Source organism: Haliotis rubra, unplaced genomic scaffold (assembly GCF_003918875.1).
Source record: "Haliotis rubra isolate DU_JTF1 unplaced genomic scaffold, ASM391887v1 Scf379, whole genome shotgun sequence".
In the NCBI taxonomy this organism is placed as follows: Eukaryota; Metazoa; Mollusca; class Gastropoda; order Lepetellida; family Haliotidae; genus Haliotis; species Haliotis rubra.
In genome coordinates, this window is record NW_025767056.1 from 687,382 (window position 1) to 703,601 (window position 16,220).

The window sequence follows — 16,220 nt, forward strand, 5'->3', positions numbered from 1 at the left end:
CTACTTTCAAGTATGTGATATTTGAATAGAGTTCTATTCTCGCTCCAAAATAGACAGGGAGTTGTTTCAGTATGTACGAGCCTGACAAAGTCATCTGGACACCAACTATGCCCCTGAACTTTATGATCGTTACTTAAAGTCACGACATTGAGGATGGTGAAGCAAGTTCGACAACTGAGAATAGATCGCAGTTTGATACCTCAAAAATGGGGACTGGACTTGAGCTAATCGGCTGCCTCAGCAATGTAGTCTCTTGACATTCATAAACCACAAACCATTTCAACCTCTTCATGCCTCTTGTCTAGTCTGTTGAGGCGCTGGTTCGTTTTAACTGATAACCCATCGAGGCACAAGGGACTAATTGGGAAAAATGTAAGAGTATCTATGCCCAAACACATAGTATCAGAGGCATCGTGTACCGCGCTGTACTTTCGCACCATGTGTACATGTTCGTGCGTGTGTGTGTACGTGTGTATGCCTGTGTGTACTCAAAAACACTAAATGATACAATTCATGGATAGAGCAGAAAGAATAGCAAATGTAACGGTATCAACATGACACACAAAGCCATCAGTGACAATAGTATTACTATTTTATTGCATTCAATGTACGTTTAACTATAGTAATGCGAACGAATCGGGTTTCTTGAACTTTTCATGATTAGTGTATGGTATGGTATGGAAATAATCAGAGTTCTATATCCGGCCAAAATAGCTAATGAGGCAATGTTTTTTAGTATGAATGGACCTGGAAAACCATCTGCATACTAGCTACCAGCTCAAGCTACCAGCTCATTGATTGTAGAACGTAGGTGGATACCTTAAACCGAGACTACTCGCCAGGAAATCGGCTTACCCAGAAAGTTAGACTCGTCACATTGATAAATAGTATATACCCTCTAAACTTTTTCAACTGTCAGGTCTGTTTAAATTGATATCCCTTCGAGCTGGGCTGATTGCTCAAAGTATCATAGTCAAAATGCCAATAGGCGTGATATCAAATGTATCATAATTAATATGTATGTTTGAGAGTAGTGACATGTACCTCACTCACACTTTATCTGTACACTAACCCGATTGTCCAGACTTCACCACGTGTCTGTTTAGAGACTACTGTTGTCCACCTTAACTACAGCATCTGCTGACGGACGAATACAGTCGTCCTGCTATCTGTGTCTGCAGACAAGTTACAGTCAACACTTTCCTTCACTGACGGATGCGGTACTCACAACGAATTCATGAAATGGATGCTTGATTGCTTCCTCTGCCTCCATTGTCTTCTCTCCTGTAGACATCAAACGGGACTGAAACACAGCAAGCACATTCTTGAATATCGACACGATGATCTTGTGCAGCAGTATTTCTTGTCAGTAACATTTACGAATCATCTCGGAACATGCTAACAAACTGAATATATTGATGTTTCATGTCAGCACATGATATATAATCACATGTTTCAATGCTGACCTTCAGCGGTGTTTAGAATAAGTATGCGTCCACCATCAGACCTTTAGCACACAATATAAGTGGCATGTCCAATGCTCAATTCTTATTATAATGTAGAAAGTTAGATCCGGTCAGAATGCCTTTTGTCTTTTTTTTATATAAGTATCATACATTTACCCAATCACTGTCGTCGTCGTCATCACAGTCACTGACACTAATTGACATCGTTATAAATGAAACCCCGTCATTAAAAATACTCATTTCGATCTGTAATCAACTTAAATAGACCTTTTTGACAACAGTGTACCATTCTCACCCGCGAACGAAATTTCAACCAATCAGAAGGGCGCGTCTCCGTGACGTAACGTGAGGAATAGATATAAGGGCCCATGTATAACTCACGTACATTTCAGGGGTAAATTATCTTGTTTACAGGTTTGTGTAACCTGAAATCGTGACAATTGTTGTTAAAAACGAAAGCTACAATCTACTGTCATCTAATTTTGTCACCTGCTTTGCCTAGCTTTCGAATTACAACTTGTTTTCATAGACGACTCTGTCAAATCACTTGGTGTCGCTCTGCGTTGTTTGTTCGAGCCAGATGCTAGTGATAGCGCAAGCAGGATTAAGAAAGAATCACTCTACAACTGGTAACATCTTTGTCTTGGATATGCTTATTCAGATTCTTAGACAAAGTAAGAGAAAATTATATTGCACTCTTATTGATTTCTCAAAAGCCTTCGACAATGTGTGGAGAGTCGGCTTATGGCATAAAGTACTAAAATGTGGTGTTAAGGGTAAATTCCTCCAGTTAGTCAAAAATATGTATGCAAATATAAGGTCACGTGTGTTCTATAAATGGCGCCGTATCATAGTATGTCCCATGTTTTTCAGGCGTACGGCAAGGAGAAAATCACCTCTGTAATTTTGTCTCTTCATCAATGATCTTGAAACATTCCTACTGAAAGACGGATGCACGGCTGTTAGAATTGGCGATTCGAACAATTTATATGTGCAATTATGTATCTGTTTCTTAGTCCTTCTCTACGCAGACGACACGGTCCTACTTGCTGATTCTGCAACTGAACTCCAGAAAACATTAGATTCCTTTAAAGACTATTGCAATATCTGGAAATTGGATGTTAACCTGAAAAATTACTAAAGTTCTTATCTTTGGAAGCCGGCCGTCCAAAAAATGTAGGTTATCTTTTTATTTGGAAAATACCGAAATTGAGATCGTAGATAATTATACATACTTAGGTGTTATATTCAGTAGCAACAGGAACTTCAGGTCAGCAATCAAATGTTTATCAGAAAGAGCTTCTAAAGCCATGTTCTGTCTATTAAAGAAATCTAGAAATTATAATGTTCCACTTGACTGTTTGCTGAAAGCTTTTGACGAGATCATATAACCGATATTATTATATGGTTTCCAAATCTGGGCCTACCAAAATATGAATATAATTGAAAATATTCATTTAAAATTCCTGAAACTAGCCTGTGGGCTTAGACATTCAATCCCAAAGTTTATGGTCAATGGGGAATTAGGTAGGGTGCCCTTATCGATCTGTGCAGCCAAACGGGTAGTTAGTTCCTGGCATAAACTCTGTAAACCTGGGCCTTCCTCGAAATTATCACAAATTATCTATCAGTTTGCCTATTTGCGATCTGTAGCTATTAATGAACAAAAATGTCTGGACGAGTAATGTAAGGCAAATACTTAACTTATGTGGCCTATCCTATGTATTTCATGACCCATTAAGTTTTTCAAGCCAATGGCTAACGGCTCGAGTAGAACAGACTCTAAAAGATCAGCTCTATCAAAACTTGAGATCTGACGTAGAGAGAAGCTCGAAAGGTCTTTATTATAAATGCTTAAAAGACATTCCTTCATTTGATAACTATATCCTTCTACCTAAACAAATATACTACCCTCTCTTAAAATACAGAACTTGTAACCATAATCTGCAAGTCGACGTTGGCCGTTGGCTTGGCATAGAGATAGAATTTAGGACATGTAAACTGTGTATGTCGCCAGCTATAGCTGATGAATTCCACCACCTGTTTGAATGTGAAGGTCTTATGAATGAAGTTTGAAATTTATCCAAAATAAATACATTCAATCCCCTAATATAATAGAGTACAAAAAAGTGCAAATTATTGTTATTTGTGGAAAACCTTTCTCCTGTACCAACGTGGTTAAATTCCAGTGGACATGTCCCCAGGTTACCATAAACCGTGAATGAAGGGGTGCTTTGTCTTAGTGAGAGGGGTGGGGTCCTTTAGAAAATTTAAATGAATATGTTCTACCCAAGATTTCCAGTTTTGAAACGGTATTTATGATCTTTTTGGAACCACGAAGTATAAATATATTTCTAAGGGATACTTTTATTATAAGTCACCATATTTATCAGCGCAATCTAACATGTGTTGTAAATCCTTTGGATCTGAGGTTAGCAGGATAGTGCAATCTGCATATAACAAAACAAATAGGTTTATCATTGTTTCTAATTGTGAAGGTCACCAAGATGTAATTTTATTTTACAAATTTGTCAATTTGTGGATTATATTGAAGATCATTCAGAAATATCTTAAGTAGTATCGATAATAGATTTTCACCCTGTTGGACGCCAGATGTCCAGGGTAAAAACTGATCTTTGCTTGATTTCAGGATACACAAGATGTAATATTTTGATACGTTTTATGAAGAACGTTAAAACATGTTCCGGTTATGTTGGTCGATATCAATTTATTTATTTATTTATCAGACAACGCAATTATACAGGCAAATGTGGATATTACGTGTAGGAATTCCAACGGTAGCGGTCTTCATGATTTTCACCATTAGATTATAAGGCACTTAACTAGCAAACCACATTCTGTGGTCCAGCTGTCATTTTGCCAGGCTAAAACAGATCGAGTCATGGTGGCTTGGCCAAAAGCAAAGGTGGTAGATGTTCGCGATGTATTTGATACAAACGGGCGACCGGGATTAGCAACACATAGCCTATAATTCTGACCATGAGTCGATGACAACTATGTTTTAGAAAGAAACAGGAATGGCTGTGAGACGTATGACCGAGTTTTGGAGATGGCTCAGAGGTAAATTACCATACCTAAAGTTGCATACCGATCCCAAGTTCAGATTGGTCCGATAGACAGATGTATTGATTGGACAGGGGGTTTATTCCATGACCGATTTGGAGGAGTGAGTGAGTTTGGTTTTATTTAGCAATATTCCAGCAATAATGACACCTGGGCTTCACATACATGTGGGGAATCGAAAAGGTCTTCGGCATGATCCCAGGTATTCTGCTGTTTTGCACTATTGCTTTTAGCCTCGATGAGAGGATTTACTCATGTCATGCACCTCAAAACGGAAAATATTTGTTGTGTATTCTTCATATATGGTAATAATAACAGTAGTCATTATGGCCACCAAATAACTCAGAGTAGCTAGATGCTTCACTTTATGTATACAATTACTGAGATATAATACGTTTAGCAATGATGGCAGTTGGTAGATGGTTGTCTGCTTTCCTCTTCATGCTTTACTTACTGAAGCAAAACATTTCGAACTTTCCTTAAAAACAGTTTTTACCGCGAACGGAGTCAGCAGTGAGATAGTCCCTGTGGTTAATGGTCACATAAACCCTAGGGGTACAAATACATAAATCACTAACTGGTTATAAATAAACCCCGTCATTAAAACACATGTTATTTCGTGACAACCATTCGAGAACTTGATGACGTCATATGAGGTTAATTCATCTAATTTATAACAGGCTTGTATAAAATGACAATTGTTGTGGTAACATGAAGATTATGTTCTCACAACAAAGTCATTTAATTTTGTTCCTGCTTTGCCTATTGGCGAGTTACAACTTGTTTTCATAGACAATTCTGTCAAAAAATCGATTGGTGTCAAGGCCCTATTTGTATAATGATTGATCCAAATTGATCCCATTTCATCGATATTTACTCATGTCATGTAAAAATTTGTTTGTATTCCTAAAACAGTGTCGGCCTGGGAGTTTTCACATGCAATACAGCAATTGTTGTAAATACCCCTTGTTGTAACCCGTATTAATTACATGTTATTTGTCATTCACTTGATGGTCAGTTAATAAATTTATAACAGGTATAATAAGTGGAATTACCAGATTAATCCGACAAAGGTTCCTAATTTCTTGTGTCTCGAGTAAATATTGTATAAACATCGATCAAAGGATGCTGATTGATTAATTTTTATCTTACACAGCTGAATTGTCTAATCTATACTGAATACACTCTGTCGTGTCGGTGTCTGCGTAAAAACAACGTCCTTCTTTCAAAGAATTAACCGGCAATACATTGATTGATTGCCCATTATTGGCTAACTAAATTACTGTTTTTAAAGAAAGGCGGACATTATGCAATTAGTTGCCAGGTGTGCTATCTTGGGTGACCAATGAGACTATACACCAATACCTGAAAAGATTTATCACTTTTTCGTATATTAAACTGTTAAAAGACACATCATTTGGAACAGTTTTGTGGATATTGATGGATACATTCCTCGAACAAGGTAATGGCCTGATATTGTTCCTATAACTTTAATCTGTTTTAATTTTAATATTTGCATTTTGTTTTTATTCATTTGTCGTTGCATTCAACAGAATCATCGTTTTCGCCATGAAGTGTAATGAGACAGACAACATGCACTAGGGTGTGTGTGCGAATTATGATTCACATTGGCAAATTATAAAATATCTAGATATTACAGTTCTGTTATAAATTCACTACAAGTATCAGCAGATTGTCTGCTTTTTATTTAGTTTCAAAATGCATACAAGTATGATAATAAACTAATTAGGATTATAAGACCAAATATATAGACGCACATTGACTAGTATCTGCATACTGGTGAGAGGACATTAACCATGTGAATGTAGCAAGAAATTTATCGCGCAGTATTGTGACTTCGCCCCCACCTCGCTTCCGTGGAAGAAATCGTTATGCTATAAGTTGTCATGCAAAATCCGTTTGGTTATGATTCCAATACATATTTAACTACGAGTAGAAAGTAGTCTTGGTTTTCTAACTTATTGAAAACAAACTATAATCTCATTAATTCTAACAGATTTTTTGATTTTTAAAAATGGCGGCGCCCTGTCGGGAACCTCCGCCAGCCAGAGGATAAATGGTATTTAGGTTTGTTTTCACCGAGTTTCAAAATCAAATCTACTTTCTACTGGTAGTAAAATATGTATTTTATTGATGGCCAATAGGGTTTTGCATGACATAGTGTATAACATAACAATTTCTCTCCTGGCAGCGAGGTTGGTGCCAATATAATCCTACTTACAATATTATTGTTACTTCGATACCGAAGATGTAATGGTTAAAAGACTAACAAAAACCATTGGTGAAGCCTATATCTGGGGTCCCCAGCCATGACATTCCTGGGCCCACTTGTTCAAAGCGATCTTAGCGCTACGACTATCTTAGCCTATGTTGGAGAATGGGAGTTACAATCATTGTAGCGCTAAGATCGCTTTGTGCAAGTCAGTCCTGGAGTATTGCTAACAGCTAACTCAGACTCAAAGGCAAGCGTTTTCTAGCTGTTTGACTCGATCGCTAAAACATACATCGAAACAGTCCTAACTGGGACATTCTCTTCATTTAATTACCAGGGAGAGTGGATAGTCTCAATGATTCTTTACATCATATCATGGTGAGAATAATAATATACTATGTAAGAACAGATCTCTTCTACTGGCGAGGTCGGAACTACGTATTAAACAACGGTACTTAACTAATGGCACCAGAAATGTATGTGCTGGAAAGACGCTTGGTGTTAATAACAATGGGTATTGCAGAATACAAGAAAGATGTAAATGAGTGAGTGAGTGAGTGCCTTTAATTCCTCATGGATAAATAGGAGATACTGTAAAGGATACATGAGGCTCTCCGTTAAGTAAAACCCAAACACCACCAAACCACTAAACCACCAAACACATTTTCAAAATGTTTTCAATACTTTATCCTGATTATAGTTTGAAGAAAACAACGTTATTTTACGATCTGGTGAATATTGTATATCTCTCTCATCCATTTACAGCTTACTTCAATTACATGAACACTCCATTGCTTACAATCAAAGGGTGTAATCGTGTACTCTTCGAGAGTACTGTCATAAATAATCTTGCTTAGTTACTTCCACTGTGAAAGACATAGTGTTCTGAATGCGGAAACTACTTATCTACTTTACTGCCAGGGAAGGGCTGATTTCACTTTTTCTGATGACATAAAGCTCAGGCCCCTTTTCTTGAAGCTCCGTGTGCCTCTTAGTTACACAGTTAACATTTCCTTCCTCATTTGTTCAGAGTTTACGGGATTAATGGGTTGAGTTTGCTGATTTTGAACATAATAACAAAATAAAAGTAATGAATATACATAATGCAATAATGTGGTGTAATCTATTCAGTCTTGTAATCTGTGGTATATGTATGCACAGTTGACATTTCTCAAGGTCTAGCAACAAATGTAACACATAACCTGGCTACTCCCTACCTGACACATACGTCTACGCAGACCGTACTTCTTCACTAACGCATACATCTCCCCACAGTCTAACGCCCACCCTAAAATATTCGTCTCAACGGAATCTGACTCTCAGACAAACACAAACATCTTCTAGCTACCAATACCTCTAACGCATACCTCTTCCAGTAGTTTGTCTCCCTGGATCGCATGCCTCCGACAATGACCGATTTTTAGAGTGGATGTTTCCCTTCCGTGTGGTATAGGGGAATGACAGCTTGCTGTTTTGTAATAATGCTGAAATTTCAGCAGCCAAATAAGAGAGCGAGAGCACGCCTGGCGGAAGGAAGGAGAAGATCACATCACCTGCCATCTTCTGGTTGTCATTGTTTGTCTAAGTACCACAAACTAAATAAGTAATATACATTCTTAGTGTATGAGTGCATATGTCTTCATCCATGGTAATAATATGTTTTTCACATCTTTTGTAGCCATTATCGAAACCGGAAAACTTAGAGTAGTGCTAGCTGCCTGCTGCATGTAGTTGTCTGATGTGTAGAATTACTGAGGTATACTACTGTGTACGTTCAGCATGTCTGTATGCTGGTTGTTGGTAGATGGCAGTCTGCTTTCTTATGCCGCATCTGTAACATGACGCTATCTCACGTGACCCCATCTCATTTGACATATAGAACCCGTGATGATCCGGGGTAGAATAGGTCTTCAGCAAACCATGCTTGCCACAAAAGGCGACTGTGCTGTCGTAAAAGGTGACTAACGGGATCGGCGGACACATATCATCGGTTCCCAATTGCGCAGATCGATGCTCATTCTGTTGATCACTGGATTGTCTGGTCCAGACTCGATTATTTACAGACCGCCGCCATATAGCTGGAATATTGCTTAGTGCGGCGTAACACTAAACTCACTCACTCACTCATGTGACATATACTGAAACTTGTGTCAGGGAATACGCAATGAATAGGTTGATGTTGCGTTTTTAAATAGTGTCATTATAAAAGTGATATAATTTGTCACTTTAAATAATACATTAATGTAGTGAACTTTGTCCAACTATTTGTACATTTTATAGCATAGTCTATTATAGCAAAACCTAATCTCCCACACATCGCCCTAGGCCCATTACGTAACTCTCCCCTCAGTCTAACTCCCACCAGAAACGTAAGTCTCTGCAGACCTGACTCTCACACTAACACATGGAACTTTCAAGGTTTAACTCCAATTGTAACACAAAGCTTGATGACACATACGTCCACCCGGATCTAACTCTTTCACTGTCTTAATTGTGTCCTCAACGCATATATCTCCCAAGACTCTCTGTCTCCGTAAACCAAACGGCCTCGGCGGCCTTACACCCACCTTAATACATCCATATTACAATAGCCTAACTCCCACCCTAAAACATGTCTCTGAAGTCCTCACTCGGATGACAACATGTCTATCTTCCCATCGTCTGGATAAGTGACATAGCTATGGCATATGATGAATATGTCCCGTCCCGTATCATCTCTGATCCTGCTTCTGCCTTGGATTGTATTATATCTGTCGTAAAAATAATAGAATTCTGGTACTGAATTTCCCGACTTAACGAGTAGACAAGTGAATGAATAAGGTCAAGTATAATTATGTATGTATGTATGTGCGCGCGTGGGCGGTGTTAAATGTCAGACGTGATCAGAGACTTCCGACTCGAATATTTATCAAAACAATGCACACTTTGGGTTCTGTGTGCGTGTAATTTGACTTTGTTTGTGATCAGGTGTTGCACTCCCATAACACACGTCGTTATTATACATGTACACCTGAAACATAGCTACGTTCAAAGATGTATATATGATCAGGTCTTAAAGGGTATTTGGCTCACCAATGTATAACCATGACTCCACGTCATACTGAATAACAACAGCTACCATAACATATCACCCTCCCTTCGCTCCCAGACAACCACATATCGAACATAAGTACTATGTACTAGCACATGTGTATTTGTTTGGTGAATAAGAAGACATTGCATTATTTTTTAAAGAGAGAGAGAGAGAGAGAGAGAGAGAGAGAGAGTGAGAGAGACAGAGAGAGTGAGAGAGAGAGAGAGAGAGAGAGAGAGAGAGAGAGAGAGAGAGAGAGAGAGAGAGAGAAACATACGTTTCTTATCATCTGCATATTTACTCACATGTTGTTTGCAGAAAACATAGACATTTTCTAACTGTCTGACTCATACAACTACACGAAGAAAACCCCATCCGTCTTAACGTGGCCTCCAAGGGTTTCCAGCGGTCCCCGTTTCCCTGATGCATCAGTGGAATAGCAGGCCGTTAAATTTACACGCGTACATTATTCCCCATCTTGCCTGTATACATTTCCCCAGGTATGAGTAGCCTTTCGTGTCTAGCTGCGAGTTGTAGATACGTTATAAATTATACATATTTTCAAACAGCACATGTTTCCAGTACACCATCCAAGTCCTTGCTCTCTCACAAACACATACGATTTCCAACGCTAACTTTGACAATTAATCCCTCCCGAAGAAAAAACGTCTCTCAAGGCCCACGTCACATACTAACATATACATCTCCTTATAGTCTGACCCAAACACTAAACGATACACCTCTTCAGTCCTAACATGGACACTAACACATACAACTAGGACAACGTCGGCGACACAGTCTGGTAATTAAAGCCTTTTCTCGTCACGCCAAGGACCCGGGTTCGATTCCCACATGTATGGAGCTCATTTCTGGTGTCCCCCGCAGTGATAATGCCGGAATATTACTAAAAGCTAACTCAGACACTAACGCACAAACTCCAAATGGTCTGACTCGAACACTAAAAAACACATCTGCACAATCCTTACTCCTGATAATCTGACTCAGACGCTAGAATAGACATCTAAACAGTTCTAACTCGGAAGGGGTCGGTAAGATATTCTTGAGGTTAAACCTTTTCTCGAGGTGCCGGAGACCCGGGGTTTGATTCCAAACATGGGTACAATGTGCGACAATGTTTTGGAGGAAAGTATCATGAGGGTAACAACTCTGTCCTTCCAAGTCACTTGTAATGATGACCCGGGGCCATGCACGTGCATTGCGCTCTGACCTAACCCGTAAGCTGTTACGTTTACTGCGACCACACCCAATCTCTTGCAACCACAAAAATCAGAAATTTTAATGACAGTCACTTAAGTAACCTTTTCCCCAAGTGCCCAACAAAATTGGAACTATTTTTTCTTATTACGTCAAAGGGAGGTCATTAAGATATACATTACTGGCATGTGGTCAGTTGGTGTTATTTGGAAGATATTTTACAAAATATGGGGTGTCCCAAAAGTTGGGTTGACAGACTATAATTACCAGGGTGGATAGTCTCAATCATTCTTTGCATTATATCATGATGAGAATAATAATGTACAATGTAAGACTGGATCTCTTCTGCTGACGAGGTCGGAACTACGTATTAGATACGTTGCTTAATTCATTACACCAGGCACGAATGTGTTGGAGAGACGTTTGGTGATAATAAAATAGGTTTTGCAAAATGCAAGGTGAGTGAGTGAGTGAGTTAATATTTAACGTCACATCGGCAATATTTCAGCTATATCGTGACGAGAACGTTTTACATTGTAATGGAATATGTATATATTATAAAACCTGTCATCGAAGGACAGTAAAGCAACTAGAGTATCACAGATATATATATATATATATATATGCAAAACTAGTCATTGAATCTAAAACATTTTAACCATAGGGACAAATATTCTACACAATCTAAAAAGGGCTATAGATCGCTAACAACTGAAGGTAGATCACCAAGATTAGGGACCATGGGGACTTACAGTACATTTGAATGCTATGCATGAATGCCCTAGCTGGATTTATATCATCCTCAGTCGTTAGGCAATTAATTACATATCTAGCCATACAATAAAATAACAAATATTCTACGATTAAAACGGAAAGTTGAAATTTACTTTGAATGTTTTGGACTTACGTACCCTCTCAGGAGGACAATAATTTTTACAGTACTTTAACCCCCTCGAGGATACGTTGCACTAACAATCTATGTTACTTAATTCAAACTTCCAATCATAAAACATTTAGCTATTTACAAATCTGTGAAACAAATTTAATTCTTTTTAAAAAAGCAATAATTAAATGAGGACTTACAGTAGTAAAAAGATCCTTCATAGTTCGGGATTTGAAATAGATATCCCTTGTGATGGAGTACTCAACACAGTCAAGCAAGACATGCTTGACCGTGATTCGTTCATCACAAGGGATACAAAACGGAGGATCCTCACCTTTCAATAGGTACTCATGCGTATATCTAATGTGGCCAATACGACATCGTCGCATAATGACCTCTTCAAATCTGGACTGACAACCCAAGTTAGTGTAACCGATATAGGGTTTTATTGCATGTAATTTATTGATACCTACTTGGGTGTCCCGCTTCTTTTGCATCCGATCACGGATATAAGATCTTATAGCAGCTTTGTAATCAGAGTATGGGATCAGAAGTGGTGTCACAGATTTGTTGAGTGCTGCCTTAGCAGCAATATCAGCCATTGTGTTCCCAGAAATGCCAACGTGGCTGGGTAACCAACAAAAAAAGACGATGTCGCATTGGCCAGTAGCAAGTTCATTGTACAATTCAATAATTTCTAATAAAAGCGGATGTTTGCAAGAAAGATTTTTAATAGCCTGAAGACACGAAAGAGAATCGGAAAAAGATGATATATTGTTTATATTTACGGTGTTTATTAATATATTTAAGAGCTGTTAGTATTGCGTTTGCTTCTGCTGTGAAAATTGAACTGTCATTGGGTAGTCTGGAAGATATTGTTTTGGACCCAATGACAGTGGCATAAGCAAACCGCTCCACCATCCTTGGACCCATCTGTATATAAGGATTTATAGGTATTATATTTATTTCTTAATTGACTAAATTCTTGTTTATACTGTAAATCATTAGTTTCCGATTTTTAAATGTGGTTAATGTTGAGTCAACTTCTGGCCTCACCAATTGCCAAGGAGGAGAAGAAAGAAGACGAGAAGGAGATATATTCCCTCCAACTCAATACCAAAAACAGCAGAAAGGAATGGTTTAATTCTGTGCCGAAGAGGCGGAACAAGAGAAGGCTTTTATTATACAAAACCTCATAAAGAGGATTGAAGACATAGGTAAATGCAGGATTAGATTCGTTTGAATATAGTTTTGTAATATACTGTAAAGTTAATTTTATACGGCGTTGTGTAGAGATGGCTCATCAGCCTCGACGTAAAAGCCGCCAACAGGTGAAGTTCTAAAGGAACCAAGACATAGTCTTAGACCTTGGTGGTGGACAGAATCTAAAGTTTGAGATTACTGTTGCAGGCTCCACCATACACGATGGAGCCATAATCAAGTTTAGAACGTACCAATGATCGATATAATTGTAGGAGGGTAGCTTGATCCTCCCCACTTAGAATTGGAAACGACTTTCATCAAAGTCAAGTGCCTTCAAGCATTTAGTTTTTAGTGACTTGATATGGGGAAGAAAAAGTTAGATGCGAGTCAAAAACCAAGCCCAAGAACCTGGCTACTTTCACAATTTTGATGGGAGTGCCATTGAGGAACAGTTCCGGGTCTTTATGCGGTTTATATGTTCTACAAAATGTATACAATTAGTTTTGGATTTAGAAAATTTAAAGCCGTTTTCGGCACACCATTTATGTATTTTATTTAAAAACACAGCTGCATTTGCTGTTCAATAGTATGCATATTCTTACCGCGACAAGAAATATTAAAATCATCCACAAAAGTGATCCATCAATTGAATCATTTAAAACCTGTGATAAACTGTTAATCTTGATACTAAACAATGTTACAGACAAAATACTGCCTTCGTGGGACTCCCTGATCCTGATTGTAATGGTCAGACAGGGTTGAACCTACTCGGACTTGAAATTGCCTGTCATTGAAAAAGTTGATATAAAGTAAGGCAAACGGACTCGTAATCCAAAATCATGGAAATCTTTTAAAATCCCATGTTTTCATGTTGTGTCGTATGCTTTTCTAAATCGAAAACATCGACACTGCATGCTGTTTATTAATTATGGCATTTTTCACAAAAGATTCTAAGCGCACTAAATGATCGATGGTACTACGGTTTCCTTTACGGAAACCACATTGTATATTAGTTATAAGGTTATTGGTTTCAAAGTACCAAACAAGTCGATTATTGATCATGCGTTCCAATGGTCTTGCAAACACAGCTAGTTTATGAAATTAATTTATAATTGGAAGGATCAGTATGATCACGTCCAGGTTTAGGGATGGGCACAATTATTGCATCGCACCACGACGAAGGAAATTGTCCAGATGTCCAAATGACATCAAAATAAGTGTTTCAGGAGTTGATAATGTATACCATCAGCTCTTGAAGCAGTATCGTGAGCTTGGTCAAGAGCAGTATGAAGCTCATGTATCGAAAAAGGTTTCTACGTAGTCTTCCCCATTGTCTGAATTGAAATTAATAGATTTCTTTTTTCCTGCTGTCTTTGATATTTCTGGAATTCAGGTACATAGTTTGATGAGGAAGAATGTTTGGCCAAAAGTTTCTCCAAGTGTATTTGCTATGTCAGATTTATCAGTTTATAATTCATCTCCGTTTTTTAGATGCTTAATGCTAGATTTTGAACCCTTACCTTTTATTTTCTGAATCATGTTCCACACCTTTGATATTGGCGTGCGCGAATTAATGTTTGAGACATAGTTTCGCCAAGATTGGCGTTTATTTTGTTTAAAGGTACGCCGTGCTTAGGCGTTTAAAATTTTAAATTTGTTTAAATTGTGGACCATAGGATGGGCCACGGAAATAATGTTCAGCTTTCTTCCTAGCCTTGCGAGCTTGTTTGCATTCAGCGTTAAAACCATGGTTTACGTACATGATGAACTGCAGAGGATTTTGAGGGGATCCACTTGACAGTTATTTGTCTGAGCTCATCTGAAAAACATTTGAGGCATCAGGAAGATCATGAAAAAGTTCAGGTTTGAGGTTGTCAGCACAGAAAGTTTCATATAGCCAGTTAGCCTTCTTAAAGTTCCATCTTGATGATGGAGGAACATCAGATGGATTCACGGGTTTGAGAATTGTTGCAAATGGTCACTTTCCACAGGTCGTCGTCGGATTGACCACTCAAAATTCATTCAATAAGTCTGGAGTCTGTAATTGATAAATCAAGGGTTGAATAAGTTCCTGTGCCAGGATGTAAATATATTACTTCGAACCGTCATTATATATGCATACATCATTATCTGAACAAAAGTCTTCTAATAGTTTACCTTTAGCATTAGTTGTTGTTTCCACCCCAGAGCGGGTTGTGGCATTTAAATCTCCCATAATGATACAAGGTTTTGGGAGTTGGTCATATAAATTTTGAAGGTCAGTCTTCCGAAGAGTTGAAGACGGTGAGATGTACAATGAGCATAATGTGAACGCAACATGTAACGTCAGTCGTACTGCAACCGCCTGGAGACCAGTATTAAGTATAACAGGGCTGTGGATAACACTTTGTTTGATAAGGATCGAAGATCCTCCAGTCTAGCGATCGCCTGGAGGTGAAAGGAGTGGTATGCATTGAAATTACGTAATTCAAATGTATCCGTCTGTTTTAAATATGTCTCCTGGAGACAAATAGCTGATGATTGTGAAGTCCTGACTAATAGCTGCAAATCATTCCTTAGCCCTCTGCAGTTCCATTGTACAATATTATTAAAAGACATTATCTTTTGGGGATTTATTGAAGATCACCCCACACTTTTTGGAGGGCGACAAGCTATGTGCCCTAGGGATGGACGTTTTCACATACGTCCATGGCCCCAAGAGATCCATATTTGTTGTACAGCTGAATTTCTTTTCCCGACCCTTTGGGGCTCTGCCACTTTGTTTTTGCTTCGGTTTAGTCTTGCTTTTAACAATGTCTTGAGAATCAGATGAAGATTGAGACTGTGAACGGACTGAGAGGATGACTGATGATCAGAAGATGACTCTGGCTGCTTTTCGGACGTACTAGGAAGTGATTCCAGTAGTTTGGGATGATATAGCAGGATGTCAAAAGCTGTGGTTTTGTCGCCTTTGACCCAAGTGAAGTTTGTTTGACAGCTTGTCGATGCTGTATATACTTTAGGGCTTGATTCTATTGATGTTTTGGCCATTGAAGCATAACTTTCTGTAAAGTTCAGAGCTCT

At 38.4% G+C, this 16,220-nt stretch overlaps 1 long non-coding RNA gene across 1 annotated transcript in view; it reads right to left on the reverse strand.

The window, feature by feature from the left end:
• Positions 1-574: 574 nt before the first annotated feature.
• LOC124286224 overlaps positions 575-16,220 on the reverse strand; it is a 61,998-nt gene continuing 46,352 nt past the window's right edge. The window contains exon 2 of the long non-coding RNA XR_006900986.1: positions 575-1,303. This is a non-coding gene — a long non-coding RNA (uncharacterized LOC124286224). The remainder of the gene's footprint in view (positions 1,304-16,220) is intronic.